This window comes from Canis lupus, chromosome 4, assembly GCF_048164855.1.
Source record: "Canis lupus baileyi chromosome 4, mCanLup2.hap1, whole genome shotgun sequence".
Taxonomy (NCBI): Eukaryota; Metazoa; Chordata; class Mammalia; order Carnivora; family Canidae; genus Canis; species Canis lupus.
Window position 1 is genome coordinate 76,878,349 of NC_132841.1, and position 15,581 is coordinate 76,893,929.

The 15,581-nt window shown below is 37.3% G+C and overlaps 3 long non-coding RNA genes across 6 annotated transcripts in view; 2 read left to right on the forward strand and 1 right to left on the reverse strand.

Annotated features, from left to right (window-relative positions):
* Positions 1–15,581, forward strand: part of LOC140632707 (uncharacterized) — a 668,295-nt gene that overhangs the window by 16,632 nt on the left and 636,082 nt on the right. The window lies entirely within an intron of this gene.
* Positions 1–15,581, reverse strand: part of LOC140632711 (uncharacterized) — a 20,172-nt gene continuing 4,591 nt past the window's right edge. The window contains exon 3 of the long non-coding RNA XR_012030359.1: positions 1–3,041. This is a non-coding gene — a long non-coding RNA (uncharacterized lncRNA). The remainder of the gene's footprint in view (positions 3,042–15,581) is intronic.
* LOC140632708 (uncharacterized) overlaps positions 13,848–15,581 on the forward strand; it is a 27,009-nt gene continuing 25,275 nt past the window's right edge. Inside the window, exon 1 of the long non-coding RNA XR_012030355.1 lies at positions 13,848–14,088. This is a non-coding gene — a long non-coding RNA (uncharacterized lncRNA). The remainder of the gene's footprint in view (positions 14,089–15,581) is intronic.

Sequence of the window (15,581 nt, forward strand, 5' to 3'; positions counted from 1 at the left end):
TGGATCTTATTTTAACACATGATTTAACAATATGCTGTGCTTTTGACAGCATTATACATCTTTCTCTAGAAATCTGTAAGACTGTGCTGTTAATTTGAACCTAGGGAGTGAATCTGGTCCCCAGTGAATATTGCCACCACTGAACCTGTGTCCTGTTAACAATCCACAAAATAAACATCACAGGTAATGCTGCTATGTTGTGGAACAACTCTTTTCAGTAGACCATAGTGCCTATTTTGCAATGCATTTTTTTTTTTCTTGGTCATTTCCTTTTGGCTGACCTATTGGCAACTCTGAAGATAGGATACATTACTCTATAACTTTAGGGGGAAGAAAGCTTTGTAATTAACACGGAGACCACACATTTATATTAAGTAATATGCATAATGAGGTGCCCTTATATTTATATTTATAATTCCTCGTAATTATATACCTTCGGTTCTTTCTGTGTTGCATGGTGGCAATTTGCCACTATTTTTTTTTTTTTCCAGAGGAGAGGGAGCATATGGTCAGTTCCCTAGATCTGAAAATTCAGACCATACATACCCACTAATGAAATGATTTTGGAATTATGGAAATTGCTTCTTTCTCTCTAAAGACTAAAGCTGTGATTCCCAGCTCTGGTTTTACTGCCCTCCAGGGTAGCTTCAAACATCCCAGAAAGTGGCATGAAAATTTTAAGACAAAATTAATTTAAACTCATTCTAAATTAAAAACAAATGCATGCCAAATGGTGCTGTTAAAGAAATATTATCTTGATATCTGATAAATGTAATTTCTAACCTGAAAGTGTTCCATTCAATGCATACTGTGTACAGATGGGGACTAAATATATGGAGGCATGGTGTGGAAAAGAGCAGACCAGGAGGGAGAATTTCATTATTCTACAGAAAGCTCTTTTAACAGATTTTCTGATTAAGGCTTAACATAATTTCAGGACAATGTGAAAGAGGCAAAATTACAGTTTAAGGTTGACCCCTCTTTCCTGAGTTCCATTTGAACTATAGATACACCTCCGTGCAAGGATGAAAAATGTTTTGTCTCATATTCCTTTCACTTTTTGTTGTCTGTCCCATTAGTGCTTGAGTTGCTGTTCAGTCCTTACCTGATGTCATCTACCAGCTGTCTATTAAAGTGCTCATAAGAAACTTACTTCACTGCATCATTACCATACTTTTAAAAGAGTTATTGTGCCAATTAACTGGCCTTCGGGAGTAAAGACATTCTTTGGTAATCATGGCAGTCTAGGGGCACCTGGGTGGCTCAGTAGTTGAGTGTCTGCCTTTAGCTCAGTGTGTGATCCTGGGATCCTGGGATCCTGGGATCGAGTCCTGCACCAGGGAGCCTGCTTCTCCCTCTGTCTATGTCTCTGCCTCTCTCTGTGTGTTGCTCATGAATAAATAAATAAAATCTTAAAAAAAATCTTGGCAGTCTGATCATAAATATTTTTGCATTATTTTTTCTATTCTGTTCCCTCTGCTGAAGTTCAGCATAATTTCTTTTGAACCCAAAGGCATGTTCTTTCCTTTCCTATGGCTCTATAAGTTATTTGCCTGATTTTTTTTTAAAGATTTTATTTATTTATTCATGAGAGAGAGAGAGAGAGAGAGGCAGAGACACAGGTAGAGAGAGAAGCAGGCTCCATGCAGGGAGCCCAACGTGGGACTCGATCCCAGGTCTCCAGGATCACACCCCAGGCTGAAGGTGGCGCTAAACTGCCGAGCCATCCGGGCAGTTTATCTGAGGCCATCTTTGCCTCATCTTAAATGGGACTTTTTTTTCTTAACTTAAAATATCTTTAGGATTGTTTCAAAGTAATTTTTATGTTTATAGTTCACACAAATCTTATATTCACTGTTCCATTTATTTGAAATCAAAGTATAACCACTTACTTTCCTTGACTCATGAGTAATTTCTCTAGCAGTGGGGAAAAAAAAAGCTAAGATTTATTTAAATTTTTTCCTGCTTCATTGATATATAATTCATATATAACTGTGTATTAGTTTGAGGTATATGGAAAGGCTAAGATTTAGATTTCACAACTGCTTAAAGTTGTATTTAGAGCAAATTGGTGATGTTTGGGACAGTGGAGCCTGGGTATGTCAGTATGAACCTCAGTTAACAATTTGATTAAGATGTGAAAAAATGTAAGTAAACAAGGTCATTATGCTTCTGTACCTCAGCCGACTAGATGCTGAAGCCCTGGTGGATCAAAGACTCTTCTAGTGGTAGATTTCTATGCTTTTTGTTTTAGAAAATAGGGAAACAGGTTTCATCATAAACCTAAAACTTTCAAGGGGAGTAAAGAATGGAGTGATAAAGGATGAATACTTTTTAATAAATGCTGAAATTTTTTCTCATCCCGATTTTAAAGTATTCTTATTATTAGCACTATTTGATATAAACATCTTGATGCAATTGAAGTCTACTTTAGTATTATGGAAGGGGCATAACAGATATTTTTGTTCTTTTTTTTTTTTTTCTTTACGATTTTATTTATTTAAGAGAGAGAGAGAGATGGGGAGAGTAAGCAAGCACAGCAGGGGCGGGGCAGCCAGAGAGGGAGAAGTAGGCTCCCCACTGAGAAGGAAGCCCAACATGGGGCTCCATCCCAGGACTGGGATCATGACCTGAGCCAGTGTCAGACACTTAACTGACTGAGCCACCCAGGTGCCCCAATATTTCTGTTCTATAACAAAAAAGATTTATTGCATGTGGAATTGTGTGTGATGATTTGACTCCCCCTGTAACCAAGGTCTTTAAAGGAAAAAACATTGAGAAGAAATGCAAATGACACGTGAGACAGAGACACTTGGTTGAATGGTCTGTGGAAACTGTCCAGTGTGGAATGATGCAGCTGCATTTCCCAGTTCCTTTGCCCTCAGAGGTGGGCCTCTGTGACTAGTTCTCAATAGTGAAGCATAAGAGAAGTGACTTTCAGACCCGTGTGATTGAGAAACAGATGGGTCATGGCCATAGTCTCTTTCAGTATCCACCGGGTGAATGAAGAGAACTCCTGGGATCTAGAAGAGGGCAGCATCCTAAGGGAGACAGAAGAAGTATGGGCACTGAGTGGCCATGTGGAAAACTCCCCAACCAAGACCACCCTCACTAATTGTCCTGCAAAAAATAAACTTTTGTTGTGTTAGGCCACAGAAAAGTTGAGGTTTATCTATTACAGCAGCTAGCATTTACCTTGACAAATATGATATGAAAAATATATTCTAGTTATGAGACACTCCGCACAAATCATTTGTAGGATGGTCAACAGTAGGAGGAATAGAAATGAATATACACTTACTGTATATCTCTTCAGTTCTAGCACTTGGAAAATATTCTAAAATAATCCCCAAATCTCTAATTTCATTGATCATCTTTTTAAGTGAGTGTATCTGAAAGGTTTTAATGAACTTGTTGAAAGACTAAGAGCTTTGAAGGTCTTTTATTTAGAGGATTATAGTACAGTGGGTCATCCAAGTGTGTGCTTATCATTTATGTAATACCTCAAGCCCACGTTTCAAATGCACAGCATGGAAAGGTTTACCTTTGGCCATATATTAGCATTAATTGTTTGGATATTGTACAGCACAATATAATGTTATTATTATTATGAGATACTTCAGGTTATTTACATGTCATAAGAACTAGGGATGCCAATGCACTGGACATCAATACGTAATAGAGAAAAGGACTTAACATGCTCTAATATTCTAAATTTCACCGTTTTCAAGCATGGAGATTTCTCTCTCTCCCTTCTCTTCTCTCATATAATTCTATGGAGACTTGATAAGACTTCAAATTCCAAAATGTTCCATCTGCAATATGACATGATAGTAAATATTAAGAAGCATAATTCTTATTTTACTTACCTGCATTCAAATGTGTGATAGTTTTGAATACTTCTGGAGGTTTCGGATAAATTTTACTTTAGATACTACATCAGGAAAATTTTGATGTTGATCACAGATGGGACTATCATATTTATAACTCAATTGTAATTCAATCATTACTTTGGGGACAGAAAGTCCTCCAGGGAGAGTCACACGTTTACATGATGTATCCCAATGCTCAGCTGGGTATTTGTAACGCTGTTTCTATCAAGAGATGTGTAAAATCACAAACGACTGGTCAACTCCCTATTGGATGCAACTGAGAGGCCTTATGAATTCCATTTTCCACTTATTAAAATTTAATGCTCTAATATTAATAGAGGCTGTGAACTGGGGTTTTGCTAAGATTTTCAGATGAGAATCTGAAATTGGGCCAGGCTTAAGCTGGTACCCAGGATTTTGAAGTTGGATCCTTCTCTTTTTATTTCTAGTATGCACTTTTTTCCCTCTTAAACTTCACTGTTCCTTTTTCACTGTATCCCTCTTACATCCTCTCTTGGTGACCAGTCTTTATGTCGTGTGTGGTTCTGTTTTCTGTTATCTCAGAGGGAGACAGTTTATATCTTTGTCCGTAGCTTCCTATTCTATTCCTCTCTCATCATCACTTCTTGCCTGGATTACTGCAATAGCCCTCTGACCGGGTCTCTCCTCAAATTCAATCTTCTTTCTTTCTAGTTTGTTCTCCAGATCGTATCTAGTATAATGCTCTAGAATTGCACATCTCTTCATGGCTTTCCCTACTTATAACCTTTCAATTTTTTTTGCCACTGTTCTCAGGATAAAGTCCAAAGTCCTTGCAATGTTACAGGGTTTGGATTTGAGGTCCGGCCTGCTAGTTATGACTACGTGACCTGACCTAGTTATATCTCAGTTTCATTACACAGTTAGTCCCCATTATTTGCAGTAGTTCTGTTCTGGCAAGTTGTTGTGAACACTGCATTAGTGAATACTGAACAATCACTCACAGGGAGAGTACAGGGTTAGGTTCCTGTGAGCCTCTGGTCATATATTTCCATCAATGGATCAATATATAACCTTGTTTTATGTTTATTTCTACTTAAAGACGGCTTGCTTAATACATATTATTGATTGATTAACATTGAACTCCTGGCCAGCAGCATTCTAACATGCCTAAATGAAGCTTACCTAACACATGTATTTTTCTCTGTATGGCACATCACAGCCTTCTAGCACTGGACACTAGACAGCAATTCAGCACTATTCCTGGAGGCCATTTAAAATAGTGAAATAACCAACATAGCACAATATGCAGAAAACAGGGCACTAAATAGACTTGAGAAGGATACTTGTTTATAGAGCTGAAACATCACCTTGTTTGACTTCAGCTAGGAACGGGCTCCTGTCAGGTGACTCAAAATTTTCACTACTCCACTACTCCACACATGAATGACCACAAAAGTACGTAAGCATTGATTTAGGGGTTACAAATAAATTTTAGTGAGTAGGGAAATGTACGAATAAGGAATATGTGAATAATAGGATTAGCTGTGCATTAAAAAGAATATTCTATAGCAAACACTTAGTTTCTTGCCCTCCATACTCAGTTGGCTGATTTCTAATTTTGAAGGAGTTGTGTTCGCTGTTTCTTCTGTGGCCATGTGCTCAGGGAGGAGGCCCTAGACCCCTACTAATTCATAACCATCTGAACCAGTCACTTTACCAGTGAAAGGTATGGGGGGTGGGCATGTGACCCAGTGTAGCTAATGAGCTCTGAGGGACGGGAAAGGAGCAGTGAGCTGCAAAGCTTCTCAGAGAGATTTTCCTGCTGACAAAAGGACACAGACACCTCTTCTCCTTTTCTGTTGGAAGTTTTTGTGCCTTCCTGGAACAGCAGATAACAGGGATGGCCTCTAAAACTGTGAAGACAAAGTTGATATACTAAGTATAACCCAAAGAAAATTTCAACAAAATCTAGGTTTTGGAGGACATTGCTGAAAAACAGAATTAGCCAATGAAGCTTTCTTGATACGTGAGCTAATTAACTTTATGCCAGTTTGAGTAGGTTTTGTGTATTAATTATTTGAAACCTAAAACATCCTGATAATGTGCTTTATCTTTCATAAGGCTGAGGTTAGGAATGAGTGGGATAAAAAATAAATAATATACATATATGTGTATATACACATGCCTTCTTTGTTATATTTCTATAGGTATGGAAGGAGAGTGTGAGTTAAAGACTAAACTATCCAATATTTTTTGTCAGTGTTTCAAATTAATAGTAAAATGAGCTGATTCAAAACCTTTTAAGGTATTTTATTTCAAGGTTTTTGCTTAGAATTACGATTCCCTTAGTTCTCTTTTCCCTCTTGGCCATTTGTAACTCAGCTGTTCACTTTTTTATTATATAAGGCATTGGTCAATACTTTATTTTTTATTTCTTTAAAGATTTTATTCTAAGTAATCTCTACACCTAATGTGGAGCTTGAACTCCTGAGATCAAGAGTCGCACACTCCATCGACTGAACCAGTCAGGCAACCCGGTTAACACTTTAAATTGCTGTATCATGATTATTATAAAATTGTCACAATATTACTAACAAATCCATCATGCTGTGAGTTAGAGAGGCCCCATATTGCAGGGGGCTTTCTGAATCTACCAAGTGAAGAGTAGCAAGTTTTCAGAAATTGAAATTTATGCATAAAAACATTGACAGACTTCATCCTCAGCCATTTTTTTATTCATTCAACTAAGTATTTATTAAATCTACAGTTATCAGAGCATGGGCTGGGTTGCAAAGTGCTGTAGCAGATATGCATTATGCGTCTAAGACATAAAATACTTGGCATGGCCTAGGCTGTAAAGTTTTGGAGACCACAGGGTGCTTTTCAACCATCGTTGTGTTGTCCATGCCACCAAATCTAGAAACTTTAATACAATAAGCCCTCAATAAATACTTGTCCAGTAATGGTCAGTTGTTAGGTAGAACGTGTGTGATTGCATCTGCTCTCTCTTTCTATCTTTCTCTCTCTCTCTCTCTCTTACACACACACACACACACACACACTCACTCTTATGTAGAACTACTATTTGCCAAAAGAATGTATGAGCCTTTCCTCTACCCAATTTTTAAATAATATTGATTTCTCTGCGTTCTAGTATTTCCTCAAGCTAACACACTTCTCCATTAATTACACACCCCAAACCATCTAAGAAGTGTCATTTGTCCAGCTTCATAGAGTGCTCAGTTACTTCATGACACTGTCATATCTAGTGGTTCATAGGCGATAGCATTTGGTGACTTTATGATTTCACTTTCCCAAGAGGCCTGATGAAGCCACACCATTCAGCGAGGATTTGCAGTGCTGTCATCTCTTGTGAGTGTACACTGGGACCTTGAGCTAATGTTCTTTAACTTCAAAATGATTTCTCTGAGATATTTCTAGAATTCTGACAAGTAGTCTAATATGCAGTTATTTTTTTTCTTACAGATCATGCATTCAAGCGTCTAAAATAAAACCATTTTCCCTCTTCGATGTAGTATTTAGTTTTCTTTTAAACATTTAAGCCTAATATTTTCACTTTGCCATTTTCAAAGTGCATTGCAATCAGTATTGACACAGGAATTGTCATGTTATTCTCTGTAAACCATGTACAATAAAACTAAGAAAATTCTATTCAGACCTCCCTCAATCATAATGATCTTAACGTAAAATGTGAATTTATTTAAACTGTTTTAGGGTGCTATGTAAATGTTTTTACTATTAACTACTATGTCAAATCCTCATGACTGCTGAAAACCTCACTATAATAATAAATAGCCATTTTTAATGGAAAAGTGCATCTTTTAAAATATACACAGCTTAGATTTTAAAATGAAAGAATAAGTGGCCTTTTAGAGATTTGTAGGGGTAGTTGATTTATGTTATTTTGAATAAGCATGCAGTGGTGATGGCTGACTTTGCTCCCACCTTTAGGATGCTCATGTTTCTCTGTGAGATGATGTGTTAGGGTACTCTAAGTTAAGTCGCAGTAAAAAAATCTAAAATCTCAGTGGACTAATACCACGGGAGTTTATTTCTCCCCTAGGCTATATGTTTATTTTGGATTGACAGAGGGAGGCACTGCTCAATGTGGTCACTCAGGAGTCAAACTAATGAAGGCTCCATCTGACCATCAGCTTCCCAGGGAAAAGAGAATGCAGCCTTAAAACTCCTCCAGAGAAGTGACACTTGTCCTTTGTACTTACCTCTCATTGTCCAAAGGAAGTCATATGACACAATAAACAGCCAGGTGGGCACGAAGGACAGCTCTCCCACAGAGTGGACAGAGAATTGTGAATAGCCCTAATTCATCTGTGAATAGCCTTAACTCATCATCATTGTTGATAACATTCACTGGAAATGCAATTGGAAAGAGGAGTTTGGGGCCATTTCCTGAATCTGTGTTTGCAAAGCAGACAAATGACTTTTATGTTTTTGTGGGTTGATATTTTTAATTGGGGGCATTGATGGGAAGACACTAAGAGAAATACGCTTTAGGTGATGCAAGCTACTTTGCCCCATCTGTGTATTTCTTTGGGAAGTATAAATAATGCCTAACTGTGTGAGGGCAGTACATGAAGTACTGCATGAAAAACAGTGAGGTATCTGCGCACATCAAGTTAATCGTTTCCTTTACTTATATGCGTGAAGTTTAAAATAATCAAATGGTGATTTTTTTTGACATCAGCATCTACTGCTTTTATTATCTGTGATGGAATGATACAGTAAGATCCTTAACCTTGTTATAAGAAATGAGATAAAAAAAAAAAAAGAAATGAGATAGAGCCCCCCTCTCTTAGGTGCTCTCTTGACTTCTTTTGAAGACACATATACTCTTTCACTTCTGAACTGAGTACCATAAAAAAATCCTAATGGCAAGTCAACAATCATATGTTAAGTGTGTTTAATGATCACTTGATGTACTTGTATTTTTCTATTGGTGTCAGTTTTCTGACAGACTTCAAAAATTTAGAAAAGGAAAAAGAAAAAAAAAAAAACAGAAACTAAAACAATGTCATGGCTACAAGTAAGAGTGGTTTTGGGGAAGGAATTAGAATGACCCTGTGTGGTAGGTAGGTTTTATTGTCCTGAGTACACATCAAAAGGCTATTTTCAAAACTGGTTTAGAGAAATATCAGGCAAAATAAAATAATTTTAATTTAGTATGAATTAAAAAAAAAAAAGAAACCCAAAACATGGGCATATGCTTTCTTGAACAGAGAAGCTTAGCATTAAATTGACCAATATGCCAATTGGAAAATAATGCCCTTAATGGAAGTATAATGACTAATGAGGTCAAGAAATGGATGTACTCTAATTATTTTCTTAATAAAGAACAGACCTTTATTCTCTAATTTCTTTTAATTTCAACAATAAAGATTTTTATACAGTAGACAAAGGGCACTAGGCTAGGCTTCTGTTTTATAAAATGTCATTTAAAAGTCTTAAAAAGTTTTTAATAAGACTGTCTCCTACGTGCTGCATTTGTTTTTCAGCAACTTTGAAGCTTCAGAGGTGTTCTCTTTTGTTAGTGAGTTAGCTCCCCTGTTGGTTTATCACCACTTTATTAAGGCTTGTTCCTGACAGGAGCAGACTTCCTCCTAGTTGCACAAAGCAGGACCTGCACATGTTTGGTCCAAGGAGATAATCACTGGGACCTACAAGCTTCTACAGAGATGTATCTCTGCTCACAGCAAGAGAGGAAATAGGAAATGACTAGGGGCCAGTCTTGCTAAGCTGGAAAAATGAATTAGACACACTCCCAAATGGAATCTAAAAGCATTATAGTCAGAAAAAGGAGAAAGGGTATGTAAAAGATTGCTTACCATTCCCACCTGGGAACTGAAAAAAACATTTATGGCTGTATAGTACCTCCTGACAGTGCCAGGTTTCTTTTCAGTGATGTTAACCAGAAAGGGGTGTCACCACTGAATAGATGTTTTCATTATTTTGGTGGATTCTGTCTTTAAAATTTTAAAAATAGTTTAAATTATGAGATAAGGCCAGTATACTGGAAATCAAAATTAGTGAGCTTCACTGAAACCAGCATTTCCCCCTTAAAAATTTGTGAAATAAAACTGTACCTATAGCTCTGACCTCAGAGGCACTAGCCTTCTTAATATGTAGAGTAGTTTCATCTCACATGAGGTCTAGGAAAACAGAAATTACTACAATTGAGTTGCAAGCTTTATGTTCTTAAATCCTGTCATTATTTTGTCAAGTCATTGGAAGGGAAGCTGGAAAAGCAAATTTTATCTCCCAGAAAAAAGTAAATCTCCAACAATAGCTTCTGCGGGTCTTCATGTTACTCTAGTATGTTCGGTCATTTCATGTTTCTGTTTTCGTGGTAATGAATTAAGAGTTTGAAAGTCTGAAACTTGTGCCAGGCACACATCCTCTCATTGGATGAACGCTTAGTTTGTGTTTATTTTTAATCATATTCGGTAAGGATATTTAGGAAATTACTTCCTTAGCCTGTTTGGGTATTTATTTTTATTGATTCTGAATACCAGAAATTCAAAAAACAGGATGAAATGCTTATTCTCAGGAAGGTGTAGAGTCTATAATCAAATAAAGTGTAGACTAAACAACAACACAACCAAGGAAAACAGAATATGAGATGACAGAGACACCCTCCCCGCCCCAACTCCAGCATCTCAGGATAAAGCAGTCATTAGTGTTTACATCAGTTGATTAGGGTATGTAAGTAGGAGAGTTTTATGGGCCATTTACTTCCTCTATCTTCATCTCTTCTCCTCCTTCTCTTGCCTTTTCTCCTCCTTCTCCATAATGATAATTGCTAGTAATTCATGCAGAAAAGAAAGTTGATAAACAAAACCTAAATGAATATTAATCACCTTAATAGAAAATAATATTTTTGGACACACTAGAGATACAGGCATCAAGGGAACATTCTCCTGGGGAGCACTCTCAATGACCTTGCTTTGGGAGGGGGGATGTAATTGGCACTGGTGTCATAGCTTTGTATTAGGCTTATGTTTTATTCTCTGTACTTTTATTTTATTTTATTTTATTTTTTTTTGTACTTATATTTTAGAAGGCAGGCTGACCACTGTACATTTGGTGTCTGAACATGAGTTCTAATAAGGTTTAGAGTTTAAAAAATCAGTTTCTCAGCAAAATTACCATTTTCATTATTGAACATTATTATTATTATTTTTTTACATCCTGTTTCTACCTCAGTCAGGCTTCCAAAGGAATGAATAAATCAGTGCTGTGTTGTAACACATACATTCTTTAGCTCCTATAATAGGTTTTTTTTTTTGTCCTTAAAAGGTTTAAAAGTTTTTTGTTTCCACATCTTGGGTTGAAAAGTATTATCTAATCTTTATGCACGTCTTTGTTGACTCTCCTTAATTGAGTCAGTTTTAACACCTGAGATATGAGACATTTGTGTGGTCATGACTCTCAGGCAGTCGAGTGTGTTCTTTCCCTTAGGTGATAACTCAGTGAGTGATGCGGGTTTCGACTCCAAATACAATGGTTGACAGCACAACATGTTTCAGCACCATTGCTCTTAAAAACCATTTTGGTCAAGGGTAGAACTTTTTAAAGATTAAAACAGATAATGTGGTATCAAAAGGCATTTTGCTGGTCAGCTAAAGTTCTTTGAGGATAGAATTATGCACCATAAACCTTATCCTCCTTTCCTGATGATTTTAAGATATGATTTTTACAGATGGATTAAATGTAGATTCCCTTTGTATTTGTAATACATATTCCAAATTACCACAGTAGATTTACTGTGCAATTTTTCTTGAACTCCAGGGATCTGAAGGCTGGCGTGGTCAAAGAGTGCTCTGATTATTAACATGCTTAATGTTGTAAGCCAGATGAAATAAGGAGGCTAGCAGAAAAGCCCAGCTTTCTTTGGAGACAGTGCACTATATCTTGCTTTAATTTGCTCCTTGGAGTCTTTGCATGCTATTGGTGATATACGTAAGACAAGGTTACAAAAAGGTCTTTGTACTCTTTCTCCAAGGCAGGATTTCTGCTTTATACTGAATTCCATAAATTTGGACTTCGTTAAATGCTTAAGTAGTCTGAAATTCACGAAGATATTACAGTCTGTTTATACTAAAGGTTTATAATCTGCCATTTAAAACTCTTAGGGCCAGAAATGCTTAAGAATTCAAGTTCCCACCTGCCCCTCAATTTTGGAAAGGTAATATTGTTCATATGCATACTATGTAATACTTATAGCAAGATCTGGGGCAAAACCTCACGATCCAACAGATTAATATTTTCCCAGCAAAGTTTAACATCCACAGTAAGATAAAGAGACTATGAATAACCTATCTTCAGTTCAGGTCAGATCTTTTTCACCAAAATTTATGGATGACTCCATTTTTTCAGAGCGTTTTAGATTTTGGGATTTCAGATAAGAGATTCTAGGTCTGTATAATTTTGTTTTCTGCTACAACTTGGCAGACTTTGTGAAGCTTTTAACTATCAATAAAAGGAGGCATTGTAAAATTGTTTTATTTATTTTTTATTCTTTAGATTTTATTTATTTATTCATGAGAAGCAGAGAGGGAGAGAGAGGCAGAGACACAGGCAGAGGGAGAAGCAGGCTCCATGCAGGGAGCCTGATGTGGGACTCGATTCTGGGACCCTGGGATCACGCCCTGAGTCAAAGGCCCGACACTCAATCGCTGAGCCACCCAGGCATCCTGTAAATTGTTTTAAAACCTCAAATGCTTATAATATCTAACATATCTGGAAGCCTTTGGTATTCTAGTGTTGTTGATATAAAGACAGTGCAGTATTGCTGATAACTAATTTAAACCAGATCAATATTTGCTTCAGTTATAAAGATGAGATCAAATTATATTTTTAGATTTTACAAAATTTTCATTAGAAACTTTGAATACTGCTATACACATAATCACATCCCTCCCCCAGCTCTCTTGATTCCATCCCCACTTCCCTACTTCAGGAATTTCCCTTCTGTAGTTACTCTCTTTCCTTCTTGGATTGTTTTGGGTCATTTTGTTCTTGATCATTCATATCAACTTATGGGCTTGCTTTAGATTATTCTGCGTTAAAAAAAATTTGCGATGAGATTTAAAGTTGCAATTTCAGTTGAGGACCATAATGAAATAGATGCTGCATTCCGAAGCAGGTGCTAAATCATACGCAGAATCTAGAGGAGTTTTAGGGAAGTGGTTATGTGACCCTTGAATACTACACTCAAAATGTGAGTAAAAAAAGTCAGATATAAAAGCAGGGATTTGGAGAAGATTTCTTTGAAGAGCAGCCCATGTGAGATGAATCTTTCTCCTCCTTCTACTGTCCCTCATCTAAGATGTGTGAAAAGATATTCAGAGAGTTGGCTTGGAGAATATGATGATTTCTTAATGAACCTAGAGTGTGACCCCAAACTGAAAAAAAAAAAAAAAAAAAAAACTTAACAGGCAGAGATGGAATGGTTTAGAAAACCAAAGTGAAAAAACTTTGATGCTGCCTAAATTCTTTTTTTTTTTTTTTTTAAAGATTTAATTATTTGAAAGAGAGAGATTGCAGGGTCAGGGGGAGGAGCAGGAGCAGAGGGAGAGAGAAACTCAGGCAGATTCCCGGCTGAGCAGGAAGCCCAACGTGGGGCTCAATCTCAGGACTCTGAGATCACGACCCTGGGAACATGACCTGAGCCCAAATCAAGAGCCAGACGCTTAACCGACTGAGCCACTCAGGCACCCCAATGCTGCCCAAACTCCAAGTATAATCCCAGGGTCTATTTGGGCAAAGAATTCAGGAGAGTCTCTTGTGGGTTTGTTGGGGTCATAAGTGAGAAGAGGCTGCTCTGGAATCGCTGCAGATTTGACCTAATAGAATCATCTTTAGAGGATTGAAAAGGTTTCACCAGATAAGAAGCTGGAGATGGTGTGAGGTGAGATGAAGGAACTGCTAGAAATGGAGTATGTGTTCCTCTGATCTAGGGAAATACAGGTGAGAGGCCACAAGTATTGTGAGGTCACCCAGGAACCCATGAAAAAGTTCCACAGAGGAGACAACTTTAAACTTCCATTGAGCCAAAGAGCACAAAGCCAGCTGATAATAGCACTGGCATGTGGGCTCTTTCCTATGCTCCTCATCCGCCTTCCTTTCTGTCTCCTTCTTCCACCCTCCAACCCCAGAAAGGATGAGAAAGAACAGCCAGCCATGAGAGGGGGAGGTAAGTAAGAGAGAATAAACTCACTTAATTCCCTAATATTTCTTATATCACCCAAGGAATTTACAGGTTGTTATTTCTATGGACATGACTGGATTTAAGCTTAGATCTCTATCTACAAAATTTCCACAAAACTGTAATTTATAAATGTCTTTCCTTTGAATGAAATTGGAGGCTTTGACTCTTATATGGTATAGGACATTTTAACTATCAAGCTGACATCAAGTTTAGTGATTAAAGGTAGGAGTTGGGAATTACTAAGAATAATTAGAAAAGTCATGGGATTGCCTGAATTTTCATCCAGGGAAAGGAGAAGCAAGTAATCCCTGAGTAGATTTTAGGTAAAATCTATAAATAGGTAAAAAAATAATTTTGATCCTGTTTACCTCCTCTGAGTCTTTTTTGGATGAATTCAATGGTTTCAGATTTTATCACTTCTCTGTTTCCTTCCAGTCGGTGCCCATTTTTTTTTTTTTATTTTCTATAGAACAAAACTCTGCTTCCTTATTGAAGAAACATTTACCTAGACGCGCTGCCTTTCCTTCCACACCTCTCATTCATAATGCGGTTCCTTCAAAAAACTGTGGTCATTTCTGTCACTCCAGGGAAATATCACCAATGATTTACCTCTTGCTAAATCCAACATACACTTTTCCCTTTATTCTTTCTTACTGAACCTCTTAGCAGTGTTAGACCTAGCCGATTACCCTATCTTTTTGGAAATAGACTTGGTTTCTGTGACAGACATTAACCTTATTTCCTTTTTCTCCTTGCGACATCTTTTTTTCAGGCTCCTTATTGACTCCTCCACTCTCCACTTCTATGTTGATGTAGCCCATGGCTCGGCTACGGGTTCTATCTCTTCTCTGCACATCAGATGACTGCTTTAGGGCCATTGCTTTGTATCATTCATAGGCTGATGACATACAAGTTTATATTATCAAACCTGACCTTTCCCTTGAACTATGGACTGTATATTGTTATTATCTGGATGTCTAATGGATGCTCCAAATTTGTCCATCAGGCAGTTTTCCCTCAAATCTCTTCTCTCTGTCTTGCCCATCTTAGTAAACGGCACCACCATTTACTCATTGTCTTGGACCAGAAACTTAGGAGTTGTTACTGTCCCCTTTTCTTTTCCCACATCTAAGCCGCCACCATCATGCCTTACCAGTTTTATTTTCAGTATTCATTGTGAATAGAGAATCTACCTCTACTGCAACAGTCCAGGTGAGGGATTATATTTTTAGATTATTCTGACAGATGTATGAAAAATAGATGGTTGAGGACAAGAATGAAATATTCCCAGCGTACTCTTATAGGGGTCTGAACCTTACCTCAAACACTGATGCAAAGTACACTCCCCTTGGTGACTGTGACCTAGATAGACTTGCCTCCTCTTGTTCTTGACACATGCCAAACTCTTTCCTAACTCGAGGCCTTTGTATTTGTTGGTCCTCCTGTCTAGACATTTTTTTGTTTATATATTAGTTTAC